Source organism: Sylvia atricapilla, chromosome 1 (assembly GCF_009819655.1).
Source record: "Sylvia atricapilla isolate bSylAtr1 chromosome 1, bSylAtr1.pri, whole genome shotgun sequence".
In the NCBI taxonomy this organism is placed as follows: Eukaryota; Metazoa; Chordata; class Aves; order Passeriformes; family Sylviidae; genus Sylvia; species Sylvia atricapilla.
Window position 1 is genome coordinate 30,146,741 of NC_089140.1, and position 13,029 is coordinate 30,159,769.

Below are 13,029 nucleotides of genomic sequence, written 5' to 3' on the forward strand. Positions count from 1 at the left end.
TAAGGAAAAAATATCAGGATAAAATAACCAGCATGTTCTCAGATAATGTCTGTAAGGGAGCTATTGACTGGACATGGGAAAAATTAAAATGCAATAACAAAACATTCACATTTAGATGGAAGCACTTTAAGTCTGCTTTCAAAAAATGGCTTTTCTTCAAGGCAAATAGTCTTTCACTGCTGAGGGATATAGGTATTTCTTTACTATACTTATTCAAAATCCTGACCTGCAAATTCTTACATTAGAGACCCACATACAACAGTTAATGGCACTGCTGCTGATGCTGAGGAGGGAAAAGGATATTGTGCCATTCTGTCACTATGTCTGCTCTGAGAGTCACAGAGACCACATGGATCAAGATGGTACTCTTCAATGAGAAGGAAAAACAATTCATGTGGGTACAAGTTCCTTGAAGTTAATGCTACCGTAATTAAATACACAGGTGTGTGGCAGTCCTGTTCTATTTTCAGGGCCCTGAAGGCACTACCAAGCCTTACTGACTCTGCCTTTCCTCCCCTGGAGCTCACCTCAGCCTAACCATAACCTAATTTCAGCCCTTTCTGAGGCTGTCAATTCTTTAACCCGTGAGGCAATTGCATGTTGTGCTGTGCTACCACACTCCTGCCATCCTGGACTGCACTCCCCAGGGGCCTGCAGTCCCAAACCCAGAGACACTTCAGCCCATATGTCCGTAAGGTGCCCTCCATTACGTAAAAAATTCTGAAAGGTGAAGAATTAGCAGCACGAGAAATCACATCTGGTCTCTGGCAAACTCTACATGAACTGCATGGTGAAATCAGAGAAAAAATGATCTGAGCTGAAATCACTATTTCATTGACATCAGACAGAAAAACGTAACTGTAGATTTGGGTGCTCAGCTCTATGCTCCTGTATTTGAAAGGACTTGGTGTATATCACAAGACCATCTTTCAGTATTGAAGAAATGACTGGATATCTCCTCCCCCCCACCTGCTAACAGCTGGAAATTGAAAGTTGGTTTATATTTTAGCTTCTCAGCCCACCATTCAAAGCCACCTGCAATTGCAGGTAATCTGCTTCTGCATCATTGGCCAAAGCACTGGCCCAAACCTCCACAGGATGTAAGATATTGTAAGATATTCATGTCCAGTATATAATCAAATGCTAATGAGTTGCTGGTTAGTTTTCTGCAAGATTTGGGAAAAAATGTAGCAGCCATTCCTTCTATGAATGGTCTACTGGGAAAGGCCAACAACCTAACACAATGCTGCTAGGTGATTTCAGGTAAAGAGAAAGTAAAGAGGAATAGAGAAAACACCAGAAAAAATAATTGGGATGATTTGGTTTGGACAGAGCAAAGGGAAAAAAGCAAATTCTTTGGACCTAATGCTTGCCAAAGATAACCATGTTTGAATTGTAATATTAGTCACTGTTTGAGGTGTCACAAGCAGATCTGACACATTTTGTATATTTTTACTGGAACTATTACTGATCACTTTTCATTAACAATCAGAGATAGTCACCAGTTAATAATATGAAGAAGCACTGAGATGCTAATTTTTATACCAGTCCTCAGTTTCTGCTAAAAGGTACTTTTCTACATGTACCAAAATAATTCTCATTCATATGGTTCTATTGGCACTGGGATTCTGACTGGGTTCTAAAGAAAATTATTTTTCATTTTCTTAAAGGATAAAGATCACCTCCTTCAAACTCAGGAGTGATGCATTCCAGCAAAGACGAAGTCAAACAAAAACACCCAGAGATATGCACGAATGAACAAAGAGCTCCTGGACAAATGCCCTACAGAGGGTGGAAGCATGGACAAAGAACCTGAGAAGAATACAGAGAAATTGTTCAAGCAGACAGGGATCAGGTTAGGAAAGTTAATAGATTTAAAGATATAATTAAATCTGGCCAGGGGCATCAAGGGCAACAAGAAAAACTACCACAGGTGTGTCAGTGATAAGAGAAAGACTGGGGGAAAAGTGTGCCTTAACAGATGGAAATGGGAGATGTGGCTACTTGGCAGATGGAGAAGGCTGAGGTACTCAATGATTTTTTTTTTTTGCCTCAGTCTCGACTGGCAATTGCTCCAGCCACACCAGCCAAGTCACAGGAGGCAAAGCCAGGGACTGGGAGAATGAAGAACCACCTGCTACAGGAGAAAATATGTTCAAGGCCATGTAAAGAACTGGGAGGTGCCAAGTCCATGGGACCTGATGAGATGCCTCTGCAGGTCCTGAGGGAACAGACCAATTAAGTGACTATGCCAGTATCCACCGTATTTGGGAAGTTGTTGCAGTCTGGTGAAATTGCCACTGACTGGAACAGGGGAAATGTAACCCTTACTTTCAATGTAAGAAGGACACGGACCTGTTGGAGCGAGTCAGGCAGGGCCACAAAGATGACCAGAAGGCTGGAGCACCTCTCCTAAGAGGAAAGGCTGAGAGAGTTGGGTTTGCTTACCCTGGAAGAGAAGGCTCCAGGGAGACCTTACAGCACCTTCTAGTACCTAAAGGGGACCTACAGGAGACTGATTTTTTACAAGAGCATGTAGGGATAGGGCATGGGATAATGGCCATAAACTGAATGAGGGTGGGCTTAGAGTAGATATTAGAAAGAAATTCTATGTAGAAAGAAACTATGTAGGCTGCTGATGCACTGGAAATTGGAACAGTGAAACAGGTTGTCCAGAAAAATTGTAGAAGCTCCATCCCTGGAAGTGTCCGAGGCCAGGTTGGATGGACCCTAAGCAAGCCAGTTTAGTGGGTGGCATCCATGCCAAAAGCAGAGAGTTTGAAACAACATGATTCTTAAGGTTTCTTCCTACTCAAACCTTTCTATGATTCTACAATTCTATGATTTCCCATTCTTTATCATGCTACCAGGAATAATGCTCCATCATTCTGTTTCAGCAGCGCTGACAGTATTTAGCTTTGTACTAAATCCTGCCAGACATCAGCCACGGCTACCGGCACAGGCACAGAATTATAACAGCATGACAATTTTTATAGGATACAACAGTGAAAAACCTCTTTTTAATTCAAGATAACAAAAAGTTTGGTCATTGCTGACGAGTACATCACCTTTAAAGAGAAAATGGGTTTGAGTCATCATAATGAAGTAGTCTCCTCATAGATTCTTTTTATTATGCCAAGAACTGTCTGTACTCTAAAATTTTAATGGTATCATAGTATCAGAACATAAAACAACCATCAAAAAATGCACAAATATCTTTGTAAGGTATTGGCAAATGACCAAAACGTGGCTTTCTAGAGAATGGACAATTATCCTTCATTGCATCCTAGACAAGAAGCAGTACACATTCAGACTTACTAGGGAAGGTTTGGAGAGAAAAACAGAGAAATAGAGTACTTGAATTTTGTCTTACATATATGCTACTGACAAATAAGTAAGATAAGAATTGTTCTATTTAGTGATAGTTTTGACAATTTATGTCATATATAGGCAGCACATTCACATACATAGAAATATCTATGTATTATTGTTGCATACAGATAAAAACTTATAAAAAGAAGGCCTTGTAAAATCGTGGCTCAGGCCTGCTATGGGAAAGAGACTCAGTTGAATTAGAGGTAGAAAACCAAGTTACATAACCATGGCATGTCCACATCGTGGTGTGTGGTGGTTGGCTGAATTATGTTTGTTAAGATTTAAAACTATGTGTCTTATACAGGCCTAAGTGCTTAAAAAGGGCAGGATTTTAGAATAAAGCAGCTCTCCTTTGCACCTGCCTAGGGACTCTGCATCACTACGGACCCTCACCTCACATATCATGTTTTGCAGATAACATAAATAGAAACTTTCCAATTAATTAAATCCTTGCTTGATATGAATCCTTATAGGTGAGTTTACGATTTTCTAGAGTTTTGATTATAGTGATTACTTCAGTTGCATGGCCTTAACACTCAAGAATACAAGGCCATAACACTTTCCATTGAACATGCTTACACAAATGAATGTGTGTGTTAAATGAATTCTGTAACAAATAATATTATTACTGTTTTATTAGTCTCATTTTTTAAAGTAGCTGAATGTTCTCTAGGAGCTACATTGTATGCACAAAAGATTTAGGGCAGAGATCAGAGTTCCTCTTCCTTACATATAAAGACAGAAATCCAGAAAGAACAGCCTTTGTCTACTTCTCTTCTTATGTAATTCTAGTGCTGTGACTCAGTGGAATAGGAGGAGTTTCAAAGGTTATGTACAGGTGAATTTTGCTATAATCATGAATTCTTCTCATACAATAAAAAGACTGCAGGAAGTTAAGATAAAATTTTTCTCTTTGTATAGGGGGTTAAAAGGAATATTTCAGCTGTAACTTGGAATGTATCTGTATGTTCATGCTTAAATATTATATACATTTATTTATATACATGGTATACCTATATGGTAGAGATCATATGCAGGTATGCATATATGTTTATATATATGTATGTAAGATTTTATGCTGTACTGCATAATTTTTTAATAATCATTAACACAAAAAATGTATAAGGCTCCAAAGTGTAGAAAATGTCACTCCTACAGAATAGGCGGTATTCTACAAGAACAAGTACATTTTTTTTTCTTTAGGGTACAACAGATTGTGTGAAAGCTTTCAGAGACTGGGAATTCATTCAGTAAAGTGACCTCAACAAAGTTATTCGGTTACATGAGAAAGAAGTGGTAGGCTCTTTTCAGCAACGCTTCCTGAATTTCTGTAGCTGAGAGATAATAATCATGATGATTGATCAAAAAGAACAGAATGAAACTGTGGAGGGCACACAAAAACCCATAGTGAAATACCTGAAACAGACTAATTACTAATAGGATTTTTGTAAGTAAAAGACACCCCTTGTTAAATCCCACTTCTGACTCTTCCCCTGAAATCACCCTCAGATTTTTCAGGACACTATCAATACCTCTAAATTGAATGTATTAGTATGGTTGATGTCCACTTCATACTGTAGTGTTAAAATTGCAAACCACTACAGTTTTAGAAGGAGTATCTGTTTGATATTCTTGAACACAATACATCACCTTGATGGCACATGAATTTGTAAACAAATAATTACTACAAATACAGAATTGAGTAAGAGTAGACATGTGTCCCCTTGGTGGTCTAGAAATATGAAATTTTTTTTCTGGCTACTTGACTGGTAAAAACTCCCCTGTAAGACTTAACGTAATTTAAAAGAAACCTGTAAAGACTGAATAACACACAGCAGACACGGCAGGTGTGTTCAGCACCTACAGTTGAATGAAAAGTTGTTCTCTGAAACTATTTCTCTCTATTGCTTGAACAGGCAGCTGAGGGCAATGTAGTCACCCAAGTCAGGACAAAAGAGTTTCACTTTTGGAAAGCAGGATGCCAACACATATTGTGGTTTGGAGGATGCATTTGTTGGAGTATGCTGATCCAGCGTGATAGAGAAAGGAATGCGTTTTTTTGCATTCGATTGAGAATGAAAGGTTTGATGGTGCAGGCGCCAAGGCTCTGTGACTCTCATTGGCTTGAACGAGCATGGATGGTGCTTTTAACCTCACATGATTACCATGTCACCTTCCTTGGGTGTGCTGAGCATCTGCTGTGAGGTGCTGAGCAGCCTCAGACCTCATTAAAGTCATTGGATAGAGCCCTGAGGTATCTCATGAGATGAAGTTGCACTATTTATACTCTGAGAACATATGTATACTGTACTATTAGTGCTAATATTTTTGTCAGAACACTTTCTTAAAGCAAAATGTGAGAACATTTGTGGGCAGTAATCACAAAACAGGGTTGACAGCTCCTTCCTTCTCTTACTCAGTCACAAACGTTTTTCCTCTCAACGGTTTATGAAATGTAAATGCAACTGGTCATTTTCAGAAACTAGTGTTATTTTACTGATAATACATGAACACCAAAAAGGAGCTGACAAGGCTGTTGCCAAGTAGACCTGATAATTGTAGGGTGTCTGCAGCCCCACCTTAAATTGAAAGAGGAGTTACTCAGCCTGACAGTAATACCTGTAAGTGGGAAGTGCATACTGCATTTGCAAAAGTTCAGAAAAGACATGGGGACTAAGCCCATCTCTTCCATTTCTACCAGATTAGCAGTAACATGTCAAATTTTATTTTACCAATAGCCTCCCATATCATGGAAGTGTATCCCTGTCTGAATATCCAAGACCTTTTCCTCTTGGCTGAAAACTCTCTTTCTGTGAACATCATGGGTTCATACTGCCCCAGAACTAAGCTGTGGGATCTCAGGCAAGAAGCAACACAGGCAATTAGCAATTCACAACAAGAAATTACAGGAAGGAAAAATAATGTCACCAAATTGTTTTGTACCCCAGGAAATGGCTTGCTCAGATACTCTCATGGAGTTGTTTGATGCACTTGATCATCAATGAATCATCATCAGGTCCAGGCTGCCTGCTTTTGACAAAAGCTCCCAGCAGTAAGTTCTGCCTGTTCTCCATTACACCTCCATCATCACTACAGAGTGTGGGATAATAATAACAAAAAAAAGAGATAAATCAGAAAGCTGAAACAAATCTTACCTGATGAATCATTATAGTGAGGAAGGTTTGTGTAATTTCAGACTCACTCTTTCATTCAGGACCACATATTATCTGTTACTGCAGTTAAAAGTAATAAATGCATAACAAAACCTGATGCAAGCAGCCATCTGAACAAGCACGATCTGGACAGGTTTAATGACAGCGTGTTTCTCAAAGAGTTCTTTAGGGGATCATCCGCGGACGGCAGGGACAAGGCACTCTGCTGACATGAGATATTCTAGAACACATGGTTTTATTGCAAGGGTCATGGGTAAAAGGGCCTTGCCTTCAGCCACCAGCCTCAGCTGAAGGGAAGTCCTAAAGAGAGAGGGAGAAAGAACAGGAGGGTGAGAGCTAAGAGAGAACGGAGTGAGAGAGCAAGGTGGCAGGGGGAAGAGAGCAGCGGGAAGAGAGCAGTGATAAGAGAGCAGGGATAAGAGAATGAGAGAGAGCAAGAGTAGGGGGAAGAGGAGCAGTAAGAGCGGTAAGAGGTAAGAGAAGTAAGAGCGGGGGGAAAAGGACAGGGGTAAGAGTGGAGCAGTAAGAGAGCTAAGGGTTAAGAGTTAAGAGAGCGAGGTCCTTGTTACAATACATTATATCTCTTTTTGTGATGAATATTCTAATTTACAGTGACCAACCAACACAAGACACAAAATCCTATAGAATCTACATACAGCCTATAAGAACTACTATATTACCATACTGTGTTATATTTTAAACTCTAAAAGCTACTCTTTAGACTTCTGTTTTGCTACATTGACCTTTGGATCCCTTAGCCAGTAGAAAGGTATTGTTCAATCAAAAGGGATTCTCCTTCAGCTAGCTAGGCCATTGTTTTCAGGTTATATAGTAACTAAGACTCGGTATCCTACAACTCAAAGTAAGCTTTCATTTCTATTTTGATTATAGGTTTCATATTTTTCAGAATCTTTTGCTAAGCAATCATATTTATAAGGCTTCCCTGATTCATCTTCCCCAACAGAGTTCCTCTTCTTAAATTAAACAGCTTGTTCAGTTCGGAACTAAAGAAATTCACCTCTATAACCTCTATAACAATTCTTTACTCTCTAACAATGATTATGAGCAACACATAAAACACATGAAGTGCAAAGGCCTGTCATTTTATTTTTGCAATTATTAAGCACTTTTGCAAAGACTAATGCATCTGGAATTTTTGTAAGCTAGATATATTTATGATCTGTGGGTAGTTCTTGATGTAGTTGTGATCTATCCTATCCATGTTTTGTTCAGGGTAAATAAAGAAAAACTTGAATGTCTGCTAGTTTAGTAACGGCAAAGAATACAAACTACCTTCCAAACTGGGGATCAGCATAAGACAGAAAAAGATACTCAGTCTGTAAGCCAAGATTTGTACAATAAGGTGTGAATACAAATGCACTCCTTTGCTGACATATTTATGCCAGGAAGAAGCAAGGGCATCAGAAAATCAAGGAGACGGTAAGAAAACATGACAAATATGTAAACAAGGATCGAGTGGCAGAACTTGCTGTTTTGCCTGAACAAGACTCTAGATAAGACTATCACTGGAGTCTATTGTCAGATGACTTTGAGAAAGGCACCTGCTTCAGAACGAGTAAAAGACAAAGTCAGAGATCAGAACAGGGATACCTGAGGTGTCCCTTGCACCAGTATAATGGGACATACCAATGTCTTCAAGACAAAGTTCAACAGTTCGGCAACATTGAAAATGGGGAAAAAATATTTGGACAAAAAGCAGGCAAAACAGCATCAGAAGTATTTATGATATGGACAGAAGAGGATTAAGGATCAAGAGCAGTATAGGAAAGCAAGGACAGGACTCAGATTCAGCTCCAGTTAATCCAAAGCTAACAGGAAATCTTCCAACAGACGCCCAAGCACTTAGACCCCCTTTTTATATGATTGTTTGTGAGTTTTGTGCTGCTCACCACAGCATCAAGGGGCACTTAAACACCCTTGCTTGTGTAAGTAAAAGAACCACTTTGGGAGCACGGTTGTATGCAGGCTTGGCATGAGTGAGCAGCCCAGTATGGTCACTCATTTCATGACTTACTGCAGCCCTGGTTTCATGCCTGAGATGTTTTGGTTTTCTGAAATTCTTTTCTCAGGGAATTTTTTGTAAACAAGAGAAGTGTTTTTGTAACTGTACTATGGTATTCATTCCTTTTCCTAGGAGGGACTTCTTGATGTCCCTTTGGTCTGAACAATGTAAGTGAAGAGGTTTGCCTTTGTGTCACCAATCAAATTGGTCTGTGTAAAATAGTATATAGAGGAGACATATCCCAAAAACAACAGACTCATTTTCAGCTTTCTGAAGCTTGGAGTCTGTGTCGTTGTAGTGTAAAACAGTGTCAACTTACTGCATGCAGAGAAACAAGATATTCTATATTCTCTGTGTACAAATAGGTCAGGATCAAACACCTCTTGACTCATCATGTTTTGAAGAAATAGCTCACAAATTTCCAAATATTGGCTAACCACTGGCACTAAGACAAATGTGTAATAACATGTTTAATTTTAACCACCTGAATAGTGCTGTTGAATGTAGGTATGTGTACACATTCCTGAAAGCCCAGGCACTGAAAGAGCTAATCACACATTAAATTATCTCCAGCGTATGGGAAATTATTTTCATAAGGCATTTAAGTTTATATAAAACAATCCTTTTTTAAAATGTTAGTCTGAAAAATTCTATTTTCTTTAAAATGTTGGCATTTGTGTTAATATACTTAGACTGCAATTAACTCTAGCAGTTAAGAGGTTATGTACAAATTGTGTAAAACTGATCAGTTAAATGGCTGATCTTTACCCAGGGGAAAAAACCAACCACTTTCTGTAAAAAAAAAAATCAGCAATTATACCCAATCTAAAACATGTAAAGCTGTTTATGAGCTACTGAGCAAGATACTTGCTAAAAAACTGGAAGACTTGCACAAAAGAGCTTTTAATTAATTCTCCGTCTAACTAACTGGCATCACAAATAAGTTGCACCCCTTCACCTCAGCAAATTTTGATGGTGTTCTTACAGAAGTAAAATCTTAAAATTTTAGAGAGGGACTTAATGGAAATATTCTTAGTAAATTAATCTTACTCAGAGCCACAATTTAACAAAGCACTTGTACACTGGAAGTCCAGTTTGGTCTTGTTAAATGTCCAAGAGTTTTTCTGTTAATCTTGATTGGTTTCACTTTTTGTGAAATGATGTTATGAACTGCATTGGAAAGGGATATAGTTGAATATCATCTTAATTTTTTTACGGTCACACAGTACAGAACATCCTAGGCATTCCCTTTCCGTATCATAGTGAGGGAATTGCTCACCACTTGATGTGTCTCTAGTACTGCTTGATGAACTGTTATACCTCAGGGCACTTTTAATACCTAAGTTAGTTTGCAGTGAAAGCATGGAATTTCCAAAAGCTATTTCTCCACAGTGTTAACCACACTAAAATATGTGTCAAATGGTTTATTGAATGTTACAGTATTTTATATGTATTAGTTTTCAATATTTTCAGTGTTGCTATATGAGTGGGGGAAAAAAAGGAGAAAGAATGTTTATGTTCTTTCTCCTAGTGCTTTCACTAGGTCCTATGTAAAGTAAGAAACCATGGGGAAGACAATTTTTCTTTTTCAGTATGGTTTCCAAAACTGTTTGTGGCCCTCCCAAAAATGACCTAATGATCTGTATGATAAACACACATGCTTTTTCCATTCAAAAAATCCAGTAATTATTGTAAATTAGAGCATATATGAAGGGCATTGTAGTCTTCATAGTCAGCAGACACCAGTTCACAATGTGACAGAGATGAAGCTCCAAGGATGATGTGTGTCTCCTTTTAGGGCTAAAAATCTTTTAAAGATTTCAGCACCCCATCTCAAGTTTTATAAATTAAGCTTGTAATGCAGGCGCAGCACATTCTTTTGTCACCCCATGACTTTCAGTAAATGTTTGTAATAACTCAGAAAGACAGTGATAACATAGAGAATGCTACATTTGAATGAAGAACTGCACATATTCACTCCAGCAAGCCAGTCAAGCCTATAAATCATTTTTTGGTCTGTAGGATTAGAAGTAGATAACGAGGAAATGGAACAGCTTGAGTAGATATAGCAAAAGCAAGATAAAGACTGGTGAATATAACTACCATGCACCACCACTTGATTATATTTATTAGCACCAAGTGGAAATAAGTGGGGCAAGCACAGCAATAACCATAACATGGAGGTGTCTCAGAGATGCCTGTTATTTTCCAATAGAAATTCAGGAATTCCCAATATAGCATTAGAACAATGACTAGTCTTTTAAAACCTTATTATAATGCTGATGCTTCCTTTAAGTAGACAGAGGGCAAGAGCATATAATGAAAGAAAAGTTATGGATCAGTTTGAAGTGTATTGATCAGTCAGGGAAAGAGTGCTGTGTGATTTCATTAGGCAGTCAGGACTTGGATCTGTCTCATATCACTCCATGACTTAACATCCAGCAATACCACTGAAACTGATTCCCAAACTAAAACACAACCCAAAACAAACAAATGAGATTCCTCTCCAATTTGAAACATACTCAGACACAGTTCTATTTCTAGTTTTGAGAACTGAGATTTATTTTGAGGGTCACAGAAATCACTGCTTACCACAGTCGAGTCTTCATCTGTTTTATTCCTTGAGCAATAAATGACATTCAGGCCCAAATTCCAAATTTTTTTTTTTTTTTTTTTTTTTTTTTTTTTAGCAGCTTTACCTTTTTCTAACTGAACTAGTTCTTCACCAGTCTTGGCAACAACAATTTTAAACATTTGTTTCAGAAAAGCACATCTGAAAGCAATAAAGTCTGGAAAGAATAAATACAAGCAATCTTAAAAAAACCCAACCCCCCAAAAAAAAACCAAACCAAAACAAAACAAAACAAACCCCAAAAACCAAACCAATACAAAAAAAACAAAACACGAAAAGCAAACCCAACAAAACCCCTACCAACCAAAAAAACCCCCACCAAAGTGCAGCATACAACTTCCAAAGACATTAGGTGGAAGTTTTTGTTTTGTTTGGTTTTATTTTTTTTTCATTTGATTGCTTAGATATTCTAAATCTAAGCTCTCAACCTTTCCCTGGAAGGAGAAAAATAAAAGGTGAATCGTTCCTGAGTAATGAAGAGATCTATCAAAAAATTAAGATTGGAAATAAACGTGGTAAAGACAGATTCCACTGACTAAAGTGCTTTGTATACTGTATAAAACTGTATTAGGAAAAGAGAATTCTGGGGACTCTCGATCGCTACCGAAGAGACTTAGCGTGCATTCAGCAAAGCGGGCATCCTCTAGTTAAAGATATCAAGAAATACTGAGACGGATAAGAAGACCATGAGAGGATAGCAGCGCTAGAGAAATGTGCAATCATCCCGGGCTGTGATAGCCCAAAGGAGCAGGATCACACACAGCCTGTAACACCTCCTTTCTCCCCGTGGCGAAAGCCGGCCCCGCTGGAAGCAGCGCGGGCGCCGTCCCAGACGCGTGTCCTCGTTCCACCCCTCCGGGCCCCGCCGCCTCCCCGCCGCCCCTCGGCCGGCAGGGCAGGCAGGTGTGTCCCTTCCCCCGAAGGCTGACAGGGCCCAGCAGCGGGAAGGGCCGCGGAATAACCCCGGGCTCCCCCGCCAGCCGGTCCCGGGCAGCCGCAGCCCCGGGGCCCGGAGCGCTCTGCCCGTGCCCGCTCGGCCCCCAGCGGCCGCGGCGGGGAGCGCTGCAGCCCGGCCGCCTCCCCCGCCTCCCCCCGCGCCGCGCCGAGCCGAGCCAGCCGCTATTTTTAGCAAATCCTCCCCGCGTCGCCACGGGCGGCGATCGCAGCGCGCAGCCCCGCGCCAGCTGCCGCCGCCGCCCCGCCCGCCCGCCGCGCACGGCACAGGCTCGCCCCGCCGGCGCGATGGCCACCTGATCGCCACCTAATCGCCACCTAATCGCCACCTGATCGCCACCTAATCGCCACCTAATCGCCACCTAATCGCCACCTAATCGCCACCTGATCGCCACCTAATCGCCACCTGATCGCCACCTAATCGCCACCTGATCGCCACCTAATCGTCGCCGCGGCCGCCGCCGCCGCAACTTTTCCTCCCCGCGCCGCGCCGCTGCTTCCCCCGTGGCTCCGGTGGAGGATGGCAGTTGGGGGGAGCGCTGGAAGTTGCAGCCCGCGAGCGAAGAGATAAGGCGGAGGAGCGGGAAGGTGAGTGGCACCGGCCGGCTGCCCCTCCGCTCCACCCCGCCCCGCCCGGCTGCGGCGGGCAGCGAGTGCGGGGCCGGCCGGTCCCGCCACCCGGACGTTGTCCTCGACCTGCCGGGGCGGTGTTTCTGGGACCTTCGGGAAGGTTTCGGGAAGTTGGACCGTGTAAGCTTGCTGGCAGGGTTGCGGGGGAGGGAGGACACGGCCGCCCCTGGCAAGTTTTACTTCGCGGGAGCGTGAGCGGTTCCCCGAGCGCCTGCCCGGCCGGGCGGGTGGCGCGTCTCTGG